This window comes from Bos javanicus, chromosome 1 (assembly GCF_032452875.1).
Source record: "Bos javanicus breed banteng chromosome 1, ARS-OSU_banteng_1.0, whole genome shotgun sequence".
In the NCBI taxonomy this organism is placed as follows: domain Eukaryota; kingdom Metazoa; phylum Chordata; class Mammalia; order Artiodactyla; family Bovidae; genus Bos; species Bos javanicus.
This window is the reverse complement of record NC_083868.1, coordinates 10,359,116-10,380,939: the sequence shown is the minus strand read 5'-3', so window position 1 is coordinate 10,380,939 and position 21,824 is coordinate 10,359,116. Positions and strand designations below refer to the sequence as shown.

The 21,824-nt window shown below is 40.1% G+C and overlaps 1 long non-coding RNA gene across 6 annotated transcripts in view; it reads right to left on the bottom strand.

Moving 5' to 3' along the window:
- Window positions 1-334: 334 nt before the first annotated feature.
- Window positions 335-21,824, bottom strand: part of LOC133251453 (uncharacterized) — a 34,177-nt gene continuing 12,687 nt past the window's right edge. For 2 of the 6 annotated variants that reach the window (XR_009737679.1, XR_009737663.1), the window contains exons 3-4: window positions 2,831-2,984; window positions 336-2,332 (exon numbers count right to left, since the gene is read on the bottom strand). This is a non-coding gene — a long non-coding RNA (uncharacterized LOC133251453). Of the gene's footprint in view, window positions 2,333-2,830; window positions 2,985-4,791; window positions 5,435-5,456; window positions 6,076-21,824 lie in introns of those variants that run through there. The other 4 variants (XR_009737644.1, XR_009737660.1, XR_009737630.1 and 1 more) reach the window with 4 other exon arrangements.

Here is a 21,824-nt window from a genome sequence, read left to right as displayed (position 1 = left end):
GTTAAAGTCTTGGGGCTCACAGCAGGATGGAGAAGGGTGGAGAGTGGATGCGGGGTGCAAGCCAAAACTACCTAGATGCCTTTTCTACTAGCTGAGGTGCTAACTGTAACCTACAAAGTATTGACACTTTATGTCTGTATATGCAGGGTAATCAGAAACAGGGAAAACATGAGTTTCAGATATGAAAGTCCCACAAAAAGAAAACAAAGTATTGCAACAGAATAAAACCCAGAACTATGTTCTATTTTAAATTTGTCATAGTATAATTGGTAGAAAATCAATATTAAACATTATTAATGTCCCTCAAATTTGATAAAAGTCTAAAAATATATATATTTTTGTCATTTATATTTAGGAAAAAAGTCTTTAATTCTGCCTCCAAGAAAAAGAGTCGTATTGGGTTGTCTTAAAGTAGAGACTGACACAGGGATTCTTTCAGAGAATGATTTAGGACAAGTCTTCAAGCACACAAAGACAGCAGGGTAGTGCAGGAGAAGAAGCTAAACGAAAGTGTGGTATCTAGCTCAGCCTGATTCCATGATGGGCTCTGGAGCATAATGGCATCAGAGAATTGTCCTGCAAGGGGAGAATGTATCCTTGTGTGTGTTCAGTCACTTCAGTCGTGTCCAACTCTTTGCAACCCTCTGGACTATAGCCCACCAAGCTCCTCTGTCCATGGAATTCTCCAGGCAAGCATACTGGAATGGGTTGCCATGCCCTCTTCCAGGGAATTTTCCCAACCTGGAGTTCAAACTTGCATCTCCTGCATTGCAGGTGAATATTTTTACCTGTTGAGCCACCTGGCATGCCCAGAATCTGTCCTTGGGAGCAAGATATTCTGGTGGTGGTGGAAAAACATGTTCTAGGCATCTCCAGGCGTGGGTGTTCTCCATGGCGGACACATTACCTATAAGAGGGGGCATCTGTGAACCACTAGAAGAAACTAACACCAGCTGCTGGGGGATGGGTGCCCTGGCTCAGTAAAGGAGGTCCGGTTGGGGGACCATCTACTGAATCCATATAAGCTTGTAGGTAGAATCTTGCCCACCTACAAATATTCCCAATTTCTAACCTTGGGGACTGAATATATCTTGTGACATACTGCAGAACACAGCAAGTCATCCTATCTCTGAGAAAATCCTACAGAGCAATTAGGCAATTGGCAAAGATAAGTTGACCTGAAAGAGAATGCTAAAATAGAGATTTGCTTGCAAATACAGAAGTCTTTTTCAAGTTTTACATCAGAAATCCTTTCCCAATGCATCCTCTTTTATTCCCCCTTCATGACTTCCTCTAGCTCCTTTTTGTTTCACACACATTGGAATTGTTCTGAGACCCCTTTTCATCTGATTGTACTGGATACTAATGATAGCTGAGATGGTAAATGATAAAGTTTAATCAGGAATGACATGAAAAATACTTATTGCATATTTGCTTCTCAATCAGTAATAGCCAACCAGAATGTACCATGAATGGAGTTGCCCTACTTGGCCAGGTGTTAAACTTTAGGTGTCGGGTCATTAAGAGAAGGGACTGAGGCTGCAGAAGAGGAGTGGTAAGACCTTGGATTAGGGGATGCTTAAGGTATAAGATGGTTTTCAACCTGCTGAAAAACCTTTCATTATGATTATACCAGTTCCTACTGATTAAGTATTGACTGGGAGGATTGTTTCTGATATTATTTATTGTCACTGTTATTGTTATGTTGCTTCAAGTAAAACCTTAGTAACTGTAGCTTTGAATCTGATGACAGTCCTGCAAGTGACTGAAGAAGTCAGAAACTCCTAAGACCAATCTCTAAGACCATTATAACTGAAGTTGTAACTTAACCTTCAAATCTAGATTCCCAGGCATCTAGTATAAAACAAAAAGTTAAATGAGAACCTAGAGACATACAGTTGTAAGTCATTATTTATTCTACCTTTGGCCAGCAGGTTGGATAAGAACTTTCTAATCACAACCTTGAAGAAAATGAATAGATAGTAGGCTATCTTAGCTGATATGTAAGTGGTCAGTGCTTTTTCTATTCATAATGCTTTAAACTGAGGCACTTTAGTGCACAGTACTGCTAATTTATTTTTTTCTGGCCTCATTTGTACAGTCTCTTAAAATCCATCACAGTTAGGAACAGTGTCTAGACAGTTATTATGATACAATCAGAAGGAAAGCTGGTAAATAAAAAAAGAAAAAGAAAGTGAATAGAAGTGCTGATTAAAATAACAGTCCAGTTTATATGAGGCGCCTTTTAAATTTGTATTTTCCAGGTTTCATCTTTGGGAGGCTCAGATTACAGTAAAATATTGTAGCACTAGAAGTCAGCTTCATTTTATGTCTAAAAAAGAAAAAGTAAAGTTGAATTTATTTCTCCATAGAAAGATTTCAGGAAACTAATTAAATAAATATTATGGCAGTGCATTTGAATAGTTTTGTTATCAGTGAGGAAAGAAAATGCTCAAATATTTTATGTCACTGTTAAAGAAGGGCAAAAAAGCCATTGCTGAATAAATGGTTTCATCAAATCTATATCTGATTTGAGGAAGTCAACTTTTTTATGGGAACTAAAAAATGCAAAATACACATAACCCAGTCCCTGAACACAATCTTTCCCTTTGAGTTTTCAGAAGAACTCCCATTTCAGTTTTGGAGCCATCTGCTCTTGCCTTTTGCCACCAAGTATGTGGATAGATAATCTCTCAGGGTGCAGTTAAATGAACATGAAGAAACGAGTTCATGCTATAAAGGGATGCAAAAAAGCTAAAGCGTAAATGATCACATCTGTGCAAGGTATGGAGCAAGGGAGGAGACAGAAGCATGCAAATTAGTCACTCACTGTCAACACAGAAGTTCAAGTTCCAAGCAAATACACTGAATGGGACAATGATTTACAGCACACAAACTCATCCCCGTCAGGAGGGCAGAAAGGATGAATAATTGGTCAGAGGCATTCGTGTGGCATGGGAAAGCAAAAGCAACTGAGATCGATTCTGTAAACACAAAAGAACAGAAACAACCCAGCCTGAATGAAAGACTGATTACAACTTTCCAATCTTAGATTTGAAGGACTCAATTTGCTAACAGCAAATTTCATTAAGTCCAAAGTATCATGATGGAGATTGTCTTTCCCCACTGGGCTCATGGTTTTTGTTCTTCGGCTGCTGCATCAATTACCCCCTCCCCACCCCTCGCCAGTAAAACGTTGGCAGATGAGCACTGCGGCAACCCTTTTCCGGAAGGTGGGCTCCGATTCCCTCATACGGGAAAGTCACAAGTTTGGCGAGGTGTGAAGAGATTTAATTTCACTAAAAGCCTATAAGCCGAGGTTGCATTCCACACAAAGGATGCTTTCTGGACGATTAATGCAACTTTTACATCCTCTTCAATTTGGCTTTAAAATATCTCTTCCAATGACCATAATTCTCAGCCTGAGAACTTTTAACTTTTTTGGATAGACTGTTTTAAGTGTTTTTCACCACTTCAAATGAATGTTGAAGAACTTCTTCATTAAGTCTTTGTCATGGAAGAAAATCTAGAATAATGTGCCCTTGGTCCTAAGCATCTTGATTTTAGGGTCATGTTCACCTTAGGGCACTGCAGTGTTTAGACCTCAAGTCCTAAGCTAAGGATTAACCCAGAGGCAGGAGCTTCCACTCCTTATTTCTGTATCCCCGACTGCCTCTCCTCTTCCTCATACCACCCACCTTCTACCTCTTTCAAGGCCTCAATCCATGCTCACTTCTCTCTTTAAACCTTTCTGAGTCATGCTAGTATTTATTAGCTACACTGAATTACTCATGATTGCACTTGGGAACCTTCTCGTCTACCGTAGGGCTGTGGTTTTTAAACCCTGGCCAGCAACAGCATCACTTGGAGCGCTTGTTGAATACAGATGGCTGAGCCCTACCCCAGAGATTCTGATTTAGTCTGTGTAAGAAGGGGGGGGGTGAGAATTTGCATTTTTAACAAGTTCCCACATGAGGCTGATGCTACTGGTGTGGGGACCACACTTCCAGAGTCTCTGCCATAGGCATGCTCTTGCCTCCTTCTCTGCTGGCCACATTCTAATTCATGTTTCAAGTTGTTGTTTTCCTGTCACTAAGTCGTGTCCAACTCTTTGTGACCCCATGGACTGCAGCATGCCTGGCTTCCCTATCCTTTACTATCTCCTGGAGTTTGCTCAATTCATATCCTTTGAGTCAGTTGTGTTATCTAACCATCTCATCCTCTGCCATCTCCTTCTCCTCCTGGCCTCAATCTTTCCCAGCATTAGGGTCTTTTCCAATGAGTCAGCTCTCCGCATCAAGTAGCCAAAGTATTGAAACTTCAGCTTCAGCATCAGTCCTTCCAATGAATATTCAGGGTTAATTTCTTTTAGGATTCACTGGTTTGATCCCCTTGCAGTCCAATGAACTCTTGAGAGTCTTCCCTAGCACAATATGAAAGCATCAATTCTTTGGTGCTTAGTATTCTTAATGGTCCAACTTTCACATCCGTATCTGACTACTGGAAACACCATAGCTTTGACTATAAGGACCTTTGCTAGCAAAGTGGTATCTCTGCTTTTTGATATCCTGTCTAGATTTATCATAGCTTTTCTTCCAAGGAGCAAGACCATTCTTCATACCAGTTCCTCTAAAGCCTTCTCCTGGCAGAGTTAGTCTTCGCTCAGCCTGGATTGTCACTCACAAGATGTCTTATTTCAATGAAGGGAGGGTAACTGTATTTGTTTTCTAGGGCTTCCATAATAAAGTACCACAGACTGAAGGGCTTAAACAACAGAAATTTTTTTCTCACAGTTCTGGAGGCTGGAAGTTCAAGATCAAAGTGTTGGCAGGCTTGGTTTCTTCTGAGGCCTCTCTGCTTGGAGTGCAGATGACTATCTTCTTCCTGTGTCCTCACGAAGTCCTTCCTCTGTGTGGTCCATCAGTGATGTCTCTCTGTGTGTTCTTCTCTCCTCTTCTTATAAGGATGCGGTCAGGATGGATTAGAGTCCATCCTAATGGCCTCATTTAACATGATCACCTCTCTAAAGGCCCCATCTCCAAATACAGTCACAGTCTAACATACTTTGATTAGGGTTTCAGCATATGCATTTTGGGGGGACACAATTCTGCCCATAAGAGTAGCAAATTCAGGTATCTGAAGAAACCCAGAGTTATACAGATGTGTACATGTGGTGGTATGGAAGATATGAGAAATAAAGAAAATGACTTTGTTGCCAGCAAGGCTGTGACCTTTCTGGAGGATCATAAACCTGTTCACATAACAGATACAGTGTTCAGACAGAGCTGCACTGTGACCACATTTGGGACAAGACAGGGTCACGCTACCCATACAAGAGTGACTCAGCCTCCTCCCCTCCCCACTCCACTGTTTACCCATGACAACTCTAAACCTCAATTTAACCCTCCCGCCTCCTCGATAAAGCGTAATAAGCTAATTAGTCATGAAAATACGACCACCCGACAGCCTCCAGCCGATCCTGGCTTCCTGGTTCCAGCCTTCTCTGACTCCGCCCACACAGGCCACTTCAATAGGTAGGAAGTTCTTCCCACATGCGCTCCGTTCTGCTGCAATAATTTCCGTAACAAACTCTTTGACCCCGCTCTGTTCCCAGTGCTTGTTCATCAGTGGGCTTTACAGACAGTGGGAAGGATGTGCCTGGCTTGAACCTGGAACATGTTTAGAATGATTCGCCCCTTCTAAAGGTGTTCAGAAGAGACAGGACTAACGTCACCAAGAATACATCACAGAAGCAGCCAGTTCGCAGCCCTTGCTCGAATGTTTGACTCTCCTCTGAAATCTCTTAACTCTTCCAGCTCAGCGGTTTTTCTCTTCCTTCTCTGATACACTAAGAGTGGGGCATGAAAGGAGCAGCAAATGTCTGCATTGCCTCTCATAACTTACAAAGCATGCTTACAAACCTTTGAATTATTTAATTTTCACAACACACTGGTAAGCTAAGTACGCTAGATGGGGGTTGGGGGCGGCAGTCTAGTGGTAAGAGGAAAAGAGGTACAAGCTATTAGGTATAAAATAATCTACAAGGATATACTGTATAATATTAGGGAATATAGCCAATATTCTAAAATAACTATAATGGAGTATAACCTTTAAAAAATGTGAATCATTACATTGTACACCTGTAATTTGTACATTATGATCAACAATACTTCAATATAAAAAAGGAAACTGGTCCTTAGAGATGTAACTGCCTTGATCAATGTCACTTCAATAATGTGACCAAGTTCATACTGTAATTAAGTAAAAATTTGCTGTACCACGTTATACTATGCTCTCTCAACCTGCAAAGAGCTTGTAGTTGAGCAAAAAGATGTTCTCTATGCCCTTGTGTGTTTATGCTCTCTTCCCATATAGACCAAAACGTCCTCAAAGTTAGAGATCCTTTTGAGTGTTTCTCTGGCATCTCCCACAGCTGGATCTAGTGCAATGCTGATCACATAGCAGACCCTTAACAGGAAGTCACTGATTGAGTGAAACTTGTGAACATTTCACAGAAGGGGGACAATGGGAAGACATTCAGTTCAGTTCAGTCCAGTCACTCAGTCTTGTCTGACTCTTTGAGACCCCATGGACGACAGCAATGGGACCAGCTTCCCTGTCCATCACCAACTCTTGGAGCCTACTCAAACTCATGTCCCTCTCATCGGTGATGCCATCATTGATTTAAAGCAAAGCCACCTTTCAATCTTTGTCTCATAATTGCAACACCAGAGGCTGTTACTTTAATTCTTCAAGGTGCTTGGCATCAAAACATTTTTCGTGCTTGGCATTTTTTCTTTTCCTCCTATGGTTTCTGCTTTGAAAAAGGTTGGGGAGGTTCAAACTTCAATTCATGTTTGCTTCCTGGAGTTGTGTGGGAATTTAGGAAACATGTGGACAGCATGTGATGGACAATGTGATGTGCCATATCCAGATCTGCCTTTAAGGAACAATCTACTGCTCTAGCTGCTGGGATGCTGTCAATACCAGCCTTCAGCTGTCAGCTCCTCAGAGACTGCTGAGCCACAATAAGCTGCTCTGCCTGTTGATTGTACCCGTTCCTGGAGTAGCCCATATTCCAGTGACTAATCAGGGAGGGTTTAAAGTTCTGGCCATCTTGGCCCAGCTCAGGACAACTCTGAAGACACATCTTACATCAGAACTGCCATGACATTGACTGAGGCTGTCATAGATCTGTGTCATGACTCAACTTTGGCCGATCTTGCTTCTTTTCCGTCTTTGCCCCAGTGTTGAAACTTAAGCCTCTCCTAGGTAAACATTCTGCACATTAAACTCTTACAGCCTGCTTCCTGAGAAAGCGTACTTGAGACAGAGAAGTTTGGCTGGGGAGAGGGAGGGCTTAGCTGGTCCACATGAAGATGATGAACTTGCTGTGAACCCTCAAGAGCATAAATCAGTAGAATGTGTTTGGCTGTGGTCTGTTGAAGGTGACCACATTACAGTGAGAAGTTTGGATGATTCCTATGGCTTTGCTAAGCACAATTTATGCCTCCTACATCCTGAGGATGATGGAAGGGAAGCTTTCCATGCTGAAGGGGGCCCCTCAGGGCCTCTCAGGGTTTACTCAGCTGCTGAATATCTTCCCACATCCTCTTGCCTTAAAGCTAAGTAGACAATTTATTTGCTTTTGCAATATTTGTGTGACCTTGATCATTCTTAATCCAGTGAATGTGAAAGGAGTGCATCATTGTAGCCCTCATGTCCTCCTAATGGTGCTGGAAATCTCTGAATTTCTGATTGTGTTCAAGACATCTTCACCCAAGTTCCAGCCTGGTAATAAAGACTTTAGGTGGACATTGGACTGCTCTCTGAATCTTTCTTTCTTCCTGGAGCTAAAGGTGCAGGCTTTCTAATTAGCATCATTTTAGCTTTGTTGTCTACAGTGGCAGCTAGAAACTCCATTTTCACCTGTAAGTGTCCTGTCACTTAGATAAATTTCACAGCACTCTTTGGCTGCAGGCCTTCCTCCAGAGTCTCCTCAGCAGGACTAATTTGATATATTGGCCTAACAAATCCCATTGGCCCTGCCCGATTTGGAACCGAGGGTGAAGGTGCTTTATAGGGGCAATAGCAACAGAAATGTCCTCTCTGAGACGGGCAAGCCATTTCCTCTCTGCTTCAGTCCAATACGATTTCCCTTAATCTTCTTAACGCCTGAGAAGCTGCTGCATCCTCTGTCCTTAAAGCTCTTTTCTCCCCCGAAGGTTAATGCACCAAAGGGAGAGCCGGCCCATTATTTCTGCTCCTTTGGGCAGGCACCCTATTTTCTTCACCTCCATTTGGCATTATGTTAAAATGGCTTAGTGCTGAAGCACATGATTCATGGTCACTGGGCTAGGCTAAGGCCCCAGGTTGTCTCATCAGAGGGTCTGTTAAGACAGAATGAGCTGGCCAGCTGAACCTGACAGCACCTCTTGTCCACTGGGTAGGTCTGATCATGACCCAGTAACATAGTCACCCAATCTGTGTTCTTGATGAACTCTCTGTTGGTGCCTGCCTCAACTTTATTCCTGCATTCCTCACATTTCTGCAGAGTTCATCTCTTACCTTTCTTCCTGAGGTTCCTCTCTTTCCATCCTTCCTTAACTGCCCTGAAAAAGACCTTGTCTGAGTTTCTGGACTCCTGTCTAGTTGGTTGACATCTTCTGTCTCTGCATCCCACCCCATCTCAGGGAAGGGAACACTTCAGCAAAATCTAGCCTATTTGACTATTTAATCTGTGCCTTCATTCTTATGGTTTAACAAACATTTTCTGTCAGAACAGTTCCTGAATTTAATCAAATTCCTGGTTCTGCTGTCCCTGTCCAGCTAGTCTATATTTTGTCAGCTATCTTCTTGGGTGAAGATCTGTTGTTGTGCTCTGCTGCCAGCGCTCTTGATGGAAAAAAGACCATCAGTTGGATATTCTTTGTTAGTAACCACTCCTTCTAGGGTACTGCTATTTTTTTTTTTTCCAGAGCCATTTTTGGTCACTCTATAATAAATAGGATTCGGGGGGTAACTTTATGGTAATCATCTATGTAGTACATGGATAAATTTAACAATAGAGCATTACTTTTATGATATACAGTTTGCCCACTTCCAATTTTAACGAACTGTTTAGCTTCATTCACAAAGGGTATGTACTGTTGAGATTTTTTAATTAGTTAATCATCTTTTAGTGATCTTTTTTATGTTGGCTATTAATATGTAGATTCAAATGATATCAGGAGTTTATGAAAGTTCTTAAAAAGTCTTAGAAGGTGTGTTTCAGAAGAAATTGGTGCTGTGAGTGGAACATCTCTGATCTCCTTCTAACTGTTTGGTCAGGTCACTGTGAACAGTGGTCCTGTCTTTTTGGCTATCTGGGCCTTAGTTTACCTATGAACGAAATAAGCATTTTGTATGAAGTGGCTCCTAAATTCCTTTTCAAATCTAGCATTCTCTGTCTCTGTGATAATGGGCAAAATGTTAACTTTTCAGATTATTCCTTTCAAATCACATTTGAATATGCCATTTTGAAAAGCATTATAATTCCTTTTGTTCAGAAATATTTTTCCTACCCCTTGATTAGAGAACAGCTTAAGGACAAGTCTCTCAAATGAGACTCAGATGGGAAAAGAAAATTGGGAAGGGAGAACTGAGCCTCGAATAGCTGGATGAACCCTTCCAAGACTGTGGCTCCCCAGGTGGTGCTAGTGGGAAAGCACCTGCCTGCCAATGCAGGAGATGTAGTCACAGGTTCAATATCTAGGTTGGCAAGATCCCCTGAAGGAGGACATGGCAACCCACTCCAATATTCTTACCTGGAGAATCCCATGGACAGAGGAGCCTGGTGGGCTACAGTCCATAGGATCACAAACAGTCAGACAGGACTGAAGTGACTTAGCACACACATTCTCAGATTATAAACAGCTCTCCTTCAGCACGGCCTGAATGCTGGGAAAAGCAAAATTCTAGAACAAAGATTTAAACTATCCAATAAGTAGTTTAAATGGGTAGATTTCCTAGTTCCAAACCTGGGGTGAGTGTAAGGATTTTACTATTGACCTTTTTCTCTGCAGGGAACTCATTGTTAAAGAATTTATGCATTTCAAATGACAGCCTTGCCCCTTTGACATTGAATCCTTCCCAGGAATTCTTCCTTAATAATAATAATAATATTTATAAAGTATCACACATAAATACACGTATTTATTTATATTCATATTTTTACATTTTAATTTCACTATCAAATCAAAGAGATATCCAATATCTATCTCATGTATATATTGTATAAATGTATATACATTGGATATCTTTCTGTTTGGTGGCTGAATTTCAGTAAGTACAACATCCTGTTATTTATTCTAACTGAAAATAAAAAGCTTTCCATGAGATAGAGTTGGCTTTTATGGACATTTATTCTTTGTACCACATATTTCTTCCACGGCTGGCTTTCAGTCTGAATCCAGGCAGATGTTTCTCTTTTGAACTTCTGATAACTAAGGACATTCCTTTTTGTGTAATCCCTTCCAACCTTATAATCCAGTGGAGAATGCTCACCTGACATACTCAGCAATAACTGATTCCAGTAATAGGCATTGCCACACACCAGTCTCTCTCCTTCCCAGATACTTTTTTATATGTCTGGACGTGTTTCTTTCAGCAACTGCCTACAGCTTTTCATTTTATGCTTGATTTACCTCTGTCTGCTCTTGTGTTCTTTATGGCTGCCACTACACTTCCAGCCCTCTGTCTACTGTAATCTTATTTTCAATGTCTTGGTCTCTAGCTCAAGAATTCACATTTTACCTCTCTGATTCTTATCATTTAATCATAATTTACTATGACAAACCTGGACAGCATATTAAAAAGCAGAGATATCACTTTGCCAACAAAGGTCCGTATAGTCAAAGCTGTGTTTTTTTCCAGTAGTCATGTACAGATGTGAGAGTTGGACTGTAAAGAAGGCTGAGTGCCAAATAATTGATTCTTTTGAATTGCGGTGCTGGAGAAGGCTATTGAAAGTGCCTTGGACTGCAAGGAGATCAAACCAGGCAATCCTAAAGAAAATCAACACTGAATACTCATTGGAAGGACTGATGCTAAAGTCCTCCAATACTCTGATGCAAGGACTCTGATGCTAGGAAAGATTGAAGGCAGGAGGAGAAGGGGGTGGGGTACAAAGGATGAGATGGTTAACTCAATGGACATGAGTTTGAGCAAACTCTGGGAGATGGTGAAGGACAGGGAAGCCTGGCATATTGCAGTCCATGGGGTCACAAAGAATTGGACATGATTTAGTGACTGAACAACAAAAACAATATTTATAAATATCACAATTAATGTACTCTCACCTTAAGTTAGAATAATAGCATATGCAATAATATTTTAGACACATATGTATGCATTTTAGGAAGAGATATTTCTTCCATGGGCTCTGGAAGAATAAGCTTTTCTCCAGTGCCAAAGGACTTAATGAGATAATATTAATATCTTAATGAGATAATATTTTTAAGACACCTGGCTTAGGGTTAGACTCCTGAAATGCTCTGTAAATGGTAACTCCCTTTCACCCTTATCGTGGAATTTCATAAATCACAATTGGTGAGTTGGGGGAAGATGCTTTGCTCAAGAAGTTTCACATTCCTGAATCTATCACATTATATACCCTTAGTGCCTATTCTGCTTATTCACAATATTGGCCATGATGGAGCATGGCTTACTTTGGAATCTCCCAGTTGCATGTGATAGAAACCAAAGTCAAAGTATGTCAAGCCAAAAGGGGTATGATAAACTATTAAGGGGGCTTCCCTGTGGCTTAGTGGTAAAGAATCGACCTGCCAAAGCAGGAGACTCAGGTTCTATCCTTGGGTTGGGAAAATCCCCTGGAAAAGAAAATGGCAACCCACTCCATTATTCTTGCCTGGGAAATCCCATGGATAGAGGAGTCTGGAGGGCTATAGTCCATAGGGTGTCAAAAGAATCGGACTCAACTTAGTAACTGAACAATAACAAGAGCTATTAAGGATTCTCTTGCAATCGAAGGACTAGGATTCAGGAATGCCTAGAATTAGGGTTAACAAGGCACTGAGGATTCTCTCGCTTTGTGATTTATGCACATATGTTTTATTTTTCCCCAGCCTCACCCCCACAGATGTGCTTCTCATTTTCCCATGACATGAAATAGGATTTGCATTTCCACAAATCAAGACTTTCTAGAAGGATATGGACTCATTCATCTCCAGGGCCAAAACTCCCATGGAAGGAATCAGTATTCATCTGTCTTGTGTGAGGTCCTCATTCCTAGGCTTATCCAGAAGGTTGAGGTCTTAGAGAAGATGGAATTAACCAGATTTAGATTGAGAGCTCCCCTCTCCATCACCATCTGTAGCCATGATAAAGGCTTTCATGGATTTGATGGCGGTGGGGTGGGGGTGGTGTTCTACAGGAAACATTCCACAGAGAGGACAGTTCGGTTCAGTCGCTCAGTCGTATCCGACTCTTTGCGACCCCATGAATCGCAGCATGCCAGGCCTCTCTGTTCATCACCAGCTCCTGGAGTCCACTCAAATCCATGTCCATCGAGTCAGTGACGCCATCCAGCCATCTCATCCTCTGTCGTCCCCTTCTCCTCCTGCCCCCAATGCCTCCCAGCATCAGAGTCTTTTCCAAAGAGTCAACTCTTCGCATGAGGTGGCCAAAGTATTGAAGTTTCAGCTTTAGCATCAGTCTTTCCAATGAACACCCAGGACTGATCTCCTTTAGAAGGGACTGGTTGGATCTCCTTGCAGTCCAAGGGACTCTGAAGAGTCTTCTCCAACACCACAGTTCAAAAGCATCAATTCTTTGGCGCTCAGCTTTCTTCACAGTCCAACTCTCACATCCATACATGACCACTGGAAAAACCTTAGCCTTGACTAGACGGACCTTTGTTGGCAAAGTAATGTCTCTGCTTTTTAATATGCTATCTAGGTTGGTCATAACTTTCCTTCCAAGGAGTAAGCGTCTTTTAATTTCGTGGCTGCAATCACCATCTGCAGTGATTTTGGAGCCCCCCAAAAGAAAGTCTGACACTGTTTCCACTGTTTCCCTATCTATTTGCCATGAAGTGATGGGACCAGATGCCATGATCTTCGTTTTCTGAATGTTGAGCTTTAAGCCAACTTTTTCACTTTCAACTTTCACTTTCATCAAGAGGCTTTTTAGTTCCTCTTCACTTTCTGCCATAAGGATGGTGTCATCTGCATATCTGAGGTTATTGATATTTCTCCCAGCAATCTTGATTCCAGCTTGTGCTTCTTCCAGCCCAGCATTTCTCATGACATACTCTGCATAGAAGTTAAATAAGCAGGATGACAATATACAGCCTTGATGTACTCCTTTTCCTATTTGGAACCAGTCTGTTGTTCCATGTCCAGTTCTAACTGTTGCTTCCTGACCTGCATATAGATTTCTCAAGATGCAGGTCAGGTGGTCTGGTATTCCCATCTCTTTCACAGTTTTCCACAGTTTATTGTGATCCACACAATCAAAGGCTTTGGCATAGTCAATAAAGCAGAAATAGATGTTTTTTCTGCAACTCTCTTGCTTCTTTGATGATCCAGCAGATGTTGGCAATTTGATCTCTGGTTCCTCTGCCTTTTCTAAAACCAGCTTGAACATCTGGAAGTTCATGGTTCATGTATTGCTGAAGCCTGGCTTGGAGAATTTTGAGCATTACTTCACTAGCGTGTGAGATGAGTGCAATTGTGCAGTAGTTTGAGCATTCTTTGGCATTGCCTTTCTTTAGGATTGGAATGAAAACTGACCTTTTCCAGTCCTGTGGGCACTGCTGAGTTTTCCAAATTTGCTGGCATATACTCATTTTCACTATATTGATTCTTCTGATCCATGAACACAGTATATTTCTCCATCTATTTGTGTCCTCTTTGATTCCTTCACCAGTATTATATAGTTTTCTATATATAGGTATTTTGTTTCTTTCTTTTTTATGTTATTTTTAAACTTTACAATATTGTATTGGTTTTGCCAAATATCGAAATGAATCCTCCACAGGTATACATGTTTTCCCCATCCTGAACCCTCCTCCCTCCTCCCTCCCCATACCATCCCTCTGGGTCGTCCCATTGCACCAGCCCCAAGCATTCAGTATTGTGCATTGAACCTCGACTGGCGACTTGTTTCATACATGATATTATACATGTTTCAATGCCATTCTTCCAAATCATCCCACCCTCTCCCTCTCCCACAGAGTCCAAAAGACTGTTCTATACATCAGTGTCTCTTTTGCTGTCTCGTATACAGGGTTATTGTTACCATCTTTCTAAATCCCATATATATGCGTTAGTATACTGTATTGGCGTTTTTCTTTCTGGCTTACTTCACTCTGTATAATAGGCTCCAGTTTCATCCACCTCATGGTAGATATATTCCTAAGTATTTTATTCTTTTCGTTGCAATGGTGAATGGAATTGTTTCCTTAATTTCTCTTTCTGTTTTCTCATTGTTAGTGTAAAGGAGTGCAAGGGATTTCTGTGTGTTGATTTTGTATCCTGCAACTTTATTATATTCATTGATTAGCTCTAGTAATTTTCTGGTGGAATCTTTAGGGTTTTCTATGTAGAGGATCATGTCATCTGCAAACAATGAGAGTTTTACTTCTTTTCCAATCTGGATTCCTTTTATTTTTCTGCTCTGATTGATGTGGCCAAAACTATGTCAAATAGTAGTGGTGAGAGTAGGCACCCTTGTCTTGTTCCTGACTTTAGGGGAAATGCTTTCAATTTTTTACCATTGAAGATAATGTTTGCTGAGGGTTTGTCATATATAGCTTTTATTATGTTGAGGTATGTTCCTTCTATTCCTGCTTTCTGGAGGGTTTTTATCATAAATGGATGTTGAATTTTGTCAAAGGCTTCCTCTGTATCTATTGAGATAATCATATGGTTTTTATATTTCAATTTGTTAATGTGGTGTATTACATTGATTGATTTGTGGGTATTGAAGAATCCTTGCATCCCTGGGATAAAGTCTACTTAGTCATGATGTATGATCTTTTTAATATGCTGTTGGATTCTGTTTGCTAGAATTTTGTTAAGGATTTTTGCATCTGTGCTCATCAGTGATATTGGCCTGTGGTTTTCTTTTTTTGTGGCATCTTTGTCAGGTTTTAGTATTAGGGTGATGGTGGCCTCAAAGAATGAGTTTGGAAGTTTACCTTCCTCTGCAATTTTCTGGAAGAGTTTGAGTAGAATAAGTGTTAGCTCTTCTCTAAATTTTTGGTAGAATTCAGCTGTGAAGCTGTTTGTTCCTGGGCTTTTGTTTGTTGGAAGTTTTCTGATTACAGTTTCAATTTCCGTGCTTGTGATGGGCCTGTTAAGATTTTCTATTTCTTCCTGGTTCAGTTTTGGAAAGTTGTACTTTTCTAAGAATGTATCCATTCCTTCCAAGGATCTCATTCAAATATGAAGGAGAAATCAAAAGCTTTACAGACAAGCAAAAGCTGAGAGAATTCAGCACCACCAAACCAGCTCTCCAACAAATGCTAAAGGATCTTCTCTAAATGGGAAACACAGAAAGGGTGTATAAACTCAAACCCAAAACAATAAAGTAAATGGCAATGGGATCATACTTATCAATAATTACCTTAAATATAAATGGGTTGAATGCCCCAATCAAAAGACAAAGAGTGGCTGAATGGATACAAAAACAAGATCCCTATATATGTTGTCTACAAGAGACCCACCTCGAAATAAGGGACACATACAGACTAAAAGTGAAGGGCTGGAAAAAGATATTCCATGCAAATAGAGACCAAAAGAAATCAGGAGTAGCAATACTTATATCAGATAAAATAGACTTTAAAACAAAGGCTGTGAAAAGAGACAAAGATGGGCACTATGTAACGATCAAAGGATCAACCTAAGAAGAAGATATAACAATTATAAATATATACGTACCCAACATAGGAGCACTGCAATATGTGAGACAAATGCTAACAAATATGAAAGGGGAAATTAACAATAACACAATAATAGTGGGATACTTTAATACCCCACTCACACCTATGGATAGATCAACTAAACAGAAAATTAACAAGGAAACACAATCTTTAAGTGATACAATAGACCAGTTAGACCTAATTGATATCTATAGGACATTTCACCCCAAAACAATGAATTTCAACTTTTTCTGAAGTGCACATGGAACCTTTTCCAGGATAGATCACATCCTGGGCCATAAATCTAGCCTTGGTAAATTCAAAAAAATTGAAATCATTCCAAGCATTTTTTCTGACCACAATGCAATAAGATTAGATGTCAATTACAGGAGAAAAACTATTAAAAATTCCAACATATGGAGGCTGAACAACAGGCTGCTTAGTAACCAACAAATCACAGAAGAAATAAAAAAAAGAAATTAAAATTGCATAGAAACAAATGAAAATGAAAACACAACAACCCAAAACCTACGGGACACTGTAAAAGCAGTGCTAAGGGGAAGGTTCATACCAATACAGGCTTACCTCAAGAAACAAGAAAAAAGTCAAATAAATAACCTAACTCTACACCTAAAGCAACTAGAAAAGGAAGAAATGAAGAACCCCAGGGTTAGTAGAAGGAAATAAATCTTAAAAATTAGGGCAGAAATAAATGCAAAAGAAACAAAAGAGACCATAGCAAAAATCAACAAAGCCAAAAGCTTGTTCTTTGAGAAGATAAATAAAATTGACAAACCATTAGCCAGACTCATCAAGAAACAAAAGGAGAAAAATCAAATCAACAGGATCAGAAATGAAAATGGATAGATCACAACAGACAACACAGAAATAAAAGGATCATAAGAGACTACTATCAGCAACTATATGCAAATAAAATGGACAACTTGGAAAATATTCTTGAATCTTTTCTCTCAGTCATTTCACCTCTTTCATCAACACCAAACATCCAGATAGAATCGTGAGCAAATCCCACTAATTCTATTTACTTATCTCTTAAATCTTTCCTGCTGCCAATCCACAAATTTAATGCCCAGTTCCTGTACTCATAATCTCTTGTTAAGACTATGGTGATGATCTTCTAGCACTCTTCACCTCCAGCCTCACAGTTCTAATCCATTCTGTACACTACCAATGCAACAATCTTTCCAGTCATCGCAAATGTTTAAAACCTCCCAGTAGCTCCGAATATGTCATACTGATGTTTTGCCCACTTTTCTATAGGGCAGAGTTGCCTCAGGGTGGAATTTTGACACTGTGAATAGTGATCCAGCGATGTGTTAGAAAATCAATTTAGTCGGTCAAAACCAGCATTTTAAACAAAATAAAATATTTTGTTTTTTATTTTGTTTACAGAGAGGACAGACAATTAAAAATTGTCCCAGGAGACTAACTAGTTTATGCCTCTGCTTTCTCCCAAACCTCCACTATCTCCCCATTTCTCAGTCTCAACTTTGCTTTGTATTTCCCTGAAAAAAAAAAAAAAATCCAAAAAAGAACTTGATATGTTCCCTTAGTAAATCTAATACATCTTTTCTTTGCCTTAATGTCCAGTGACCATGGTTGATCTGTTCTCCCTCCTTTTATCTAGAGCCAATTCCTCTATTTCATCATTAGTTTCCATTTTCCCTCTACTTCTCAATGACTTCTCTCTTCCTGCACTATCCCTTCTACTCACACAGTGTCATTTCTGTTAGCTTTCAAAGGAACCATGGGATCTTCCATTTAAACAACCCACCCTTGTCCTATATGCTCTTGCAGCTATGACTCTATCTTTCTGTTCTTCTTGGAGAGAACCCTTTAGAGGAGGGGCTTATTTATATTCATATTTCCAGTTATTCTCCTTTTATCCTCTCTGAAACCTCCTCTTATCAGGCTGTCTTCCCCCCTACTTCTCAAAATCTGCTCTTGTCATGGTCACCAATGACTCTAAAATGGTCAACTTTAAAGGTAAACCTCAGCCTTTATTTTATTTTGACCAACAGTAAAATTTGCCACCGTTCATCATTTATTCCATCTTAAAACACTTTTTTATCATGTAAACAGGGGATAAATTCTATTTATTGAAATATAAGAACTCAATACATCCTACATAAAGCGCTAGAAAAATACACCCAGTGTTCCTTGGTCAAAATACAGATGATAAACTTTGAAATGCATTCTAACTCTTCTAATGTATGGACTGAAGGTTTTGCTTTTCACAGGTTTTCAACTGCAGCTAAATATTTAATAAAGCTGGACATGCAAGAAGTAAATGTCCTTGCAGAGAGGAGTTAACCATGCTCTTCTCTGCTGTTGGTGAATATTCATTTATTTCTATAACATAAGCCATTACTCATGATCTATAAGTTCTCCTGCTGTAAAGAAGCATCATATTCTTAAAGGATTGGTGGTCCTTTATCTTAATTCACGAAGAATAAAACAGTTCTTTCCTAAAATACAAAATGTTCCCGTCTTAACTCTAATACAGGAGAATGATGGCCTGAAGCCCTATTGTGATAAGTTATATCACTATTACAGTTCCACCAACACAACACATCCTTATTGAAATGTACACCGTATGTCTTTTCGTGATTACATCTCACAGTGATTATATATAAATGCTGTTATTCTTTCTAGGCATCTCAAGCATACTGCATAATGTTAAACATTTTATCATTCATCTTCCTCTAAACTTCAAACCTCAGAGGGAATAGGCAATTAAATACTCTCCCAGACAACCAGTTCGCCTCTCTTCTCCACATTTCCTCTCTATTCTTTACTCTCTGATCATAATCTTGCTTCCTGATTCACTGAAAAAAACCTACTCATCTTGCTGACTTTTCCAACTCAAGTAAAGACAGCTCTTTTTCTCTCAGATACATAATCCAAAATACCTACGTTAGGGAGACTCATGTTTCTCTTTAATAACTTGCGTTTAATCTGTCAGCATGGGAACGTCCCTGGTGGTCCAGTGGGACACGAGTTTGATCCCTGGTCAAGGAACTGAGATCTGCATGCTGTGGGGCAACCAAGCCCTCGCACGGCAATTACTGAGCTCACAAGTTTTAGAACCCATGTGCCACAACGAAGACCCAGCACAGCCAGAATTTTTTAAAATAAAAAGAAATAAAACAATCTGTCAGCAGATTCAGTTGACTCTATAGAATTTAGTAGTTTTTGTTTGTTTTTAACCACCATTACCACCCTACTCTAAGAAGTGTACAGTCACTCTTGATTGGTCAACTTTGAGTGGATAATTGATCTCCCAGTGCTCACCTTTGTTCCACTTCATTCATTTATCCTCAGAGCATCCTGAATGTTTATTGTCTGCTTTCCTTTCTAGGGTGTCACTGCCTTGAAAAGGGGGACTTTTTCTGTTGTTCACTGTTGTTTCCCCAGCAGCAAGTACAGTGCCTGATACACAGGAGGGACTCAAAACAATGTCAGCTGAAAGAATTCATTCATCTGGGAGCTCTTCCCAAACTAGGACCATCACTTATCAGCTTTTGTATTTCTTGTGCATCATGCACTATCAGACAAAGAGCAGGCGCTCAATTATCTTTGTTCAGTGTATCCCTGAGTTACTGGGAAGTAATACTAGGAAAGCACAAACTTCTCCCTCCAGCTCTTGTCACAGGCTGTCCGTTTGTTCCCATCACTGAAAGAGCACTGTAAAAAGTCAAAGGGGTAAATCTCTCCAGAATTAATAAAAGATCATTTGTTATGATGAAGATCAGCAGATCACAGTGGGTTAAAAAAAAAAAAAAAAAGGCTGGTGACAAGGATTTGGTTGAATAGAGAGTACAGAATGAAAGCCGCCTGGGAGACTGTCTGCAGGAAGACGAAGACCAGAACTGTCCATATAGGGGATTGTAACATCTCCTGATGCAGGAAAATGAAGGTCTGTGAGCTTTTGGGAGCTGAACAACTAATACCAGGGAACGCTAACATAGTAAGAAATAGAGTTGGTTTTCCCTTTTTCATCCATTAACTTTTATCTTCCTGTTTGCTCCTCTCTTACCCCTCCCTCCTTTCTTTCCTTCTATCCTTCCTTCATCTATCTGCATTGAACACTGGCTGTGTGCCAGGCATAGGAAGACATGAAGACATAGACAAGACCCTTGTCCTGATAGAAGTTATGGTACTGGATTGATGGGGTAGGTATAGAGAATCAAGTTAAGAAGCACAAATAGAACAAGATGACAAAAGCTTTGATGTCCTGACTCAAAGATGTAGGTACAATTGTGGGGAAAGAGGACATTTTCCATCCAATTCTGAGATGAGATCTGTGTTTTAAAAGATGCATAAGAATCTTCTAGCTCATAAAAAGAATAAAGGAATTCAAGAGAGATGACAGCCATGTGGATATGCTGAGGGCCTAGTATGGTATGTGCTGAAAACCACAGTTGTCCCACATGTCTAGGGAAGATGTGGCATTTGAGATGGTTAAGGAGATGAGGCTAAAAGTAGGCAGATTATAAAGTTCATAGAAACTAAACTTAGAAGTCTGAACTTATTCTGGGTGCTCTGGAATGTAATTTTAGGATTATAAACAGGAAAATAAAATAATCAGAATTTTTAATGATAAATGAACATTAATGGTTTATTTAACTGAGGACATTTTATGTGCCAAGCATTGTTCAAGAGCTACTTACATAGTATTTCACTCAATTCTCTGCACAAGCCTCCAATAAAAGTATAATTAGCCTCATCTTAGAGTTGAGGGAATGGGAATTTAGAGAACTTTTTCATAGGATTGGAACAGCCAAGGTAGAGACTGAAGGAGGTATGGGATGGTGGTTAGAGCTAGATGGGAAGGACTTGGGAGAGGGGACTGACTCCATGGAAATGATGGAACTTTTTTTTTAATTAAAATACATTTTTAATTTGGAGGTAATAGCTTTACAACTTCCCTGGTAGCTTTACAATATTGTGTTGGCTTCTGCTGTGCAACAGTGTGAATAAGCTATTTTTTGGGCTCCAAAATCACTGCAGATGGTGATGCAGCTGTGAAATTAAGATGCTTACTCCTTGGAAGGAAAGTTATGACCAACCTAGATAGCATATTAAAAAGCAGAGACATTACTTTGTCAACAAAGGTCCATCTAGTCAAGGCTATGGTTTTTCCAGTAGTTATGTATGGATGTGAGAGTTGGACTATAAAGAAAGCTGAGCACTGAAGAATTGATGTTTTTGAACTGTGGTGTTGGAGAAGACTCTTGAGAGTCCCTTGGACTGCAAGGAGATCCAACCAGTCCATTCTAAAGGAGATCAGTCCTGGGTGTTCATTGGAAGGACTGATGCTGAAACTGAAACTCCAATACTTTGGCTGCCTGATGTGAAGAGCTGACTCATTTGAAAAGACCCTGATGCTGGGAAAGGTTGAAGGTGGGAGGAGAAGGGGATGACAGAGGATGAGATAGTTGGATGGCATCACCAACTCAATGGACATGGGTTTGGGTGGACTCTGGGAGTTGGTGATGGACAAGGAGGCCTGGAGTGCTGTGGTTCATGGGGTTGCAAAGAGTCAGACATGACTGAGCGACTGAACGGAACTGAATACATATATTCTCCTTCCTCTTGAGCCTGCTTTCCACCCATCCCATCCCACCCCTCTAGATCATCACAGAGCACCGATCTGAGCTCCCTGTGGTATACAGGAGCTTCCCACTACCTACCTACTTTACATATGATAGTGGAATGATTATTCTTTAAGAATTATTCTGAGCGACTTAAGAAGTAGACTTTTGACTTCTTTCAAATATACGTGTGAGGAGAGATGCTATTTGTATATCCCCTTCTAGCCTTATTCAGACATGCAACCTACATGGATACTATTAACTCTTTTAAGTATAAAATA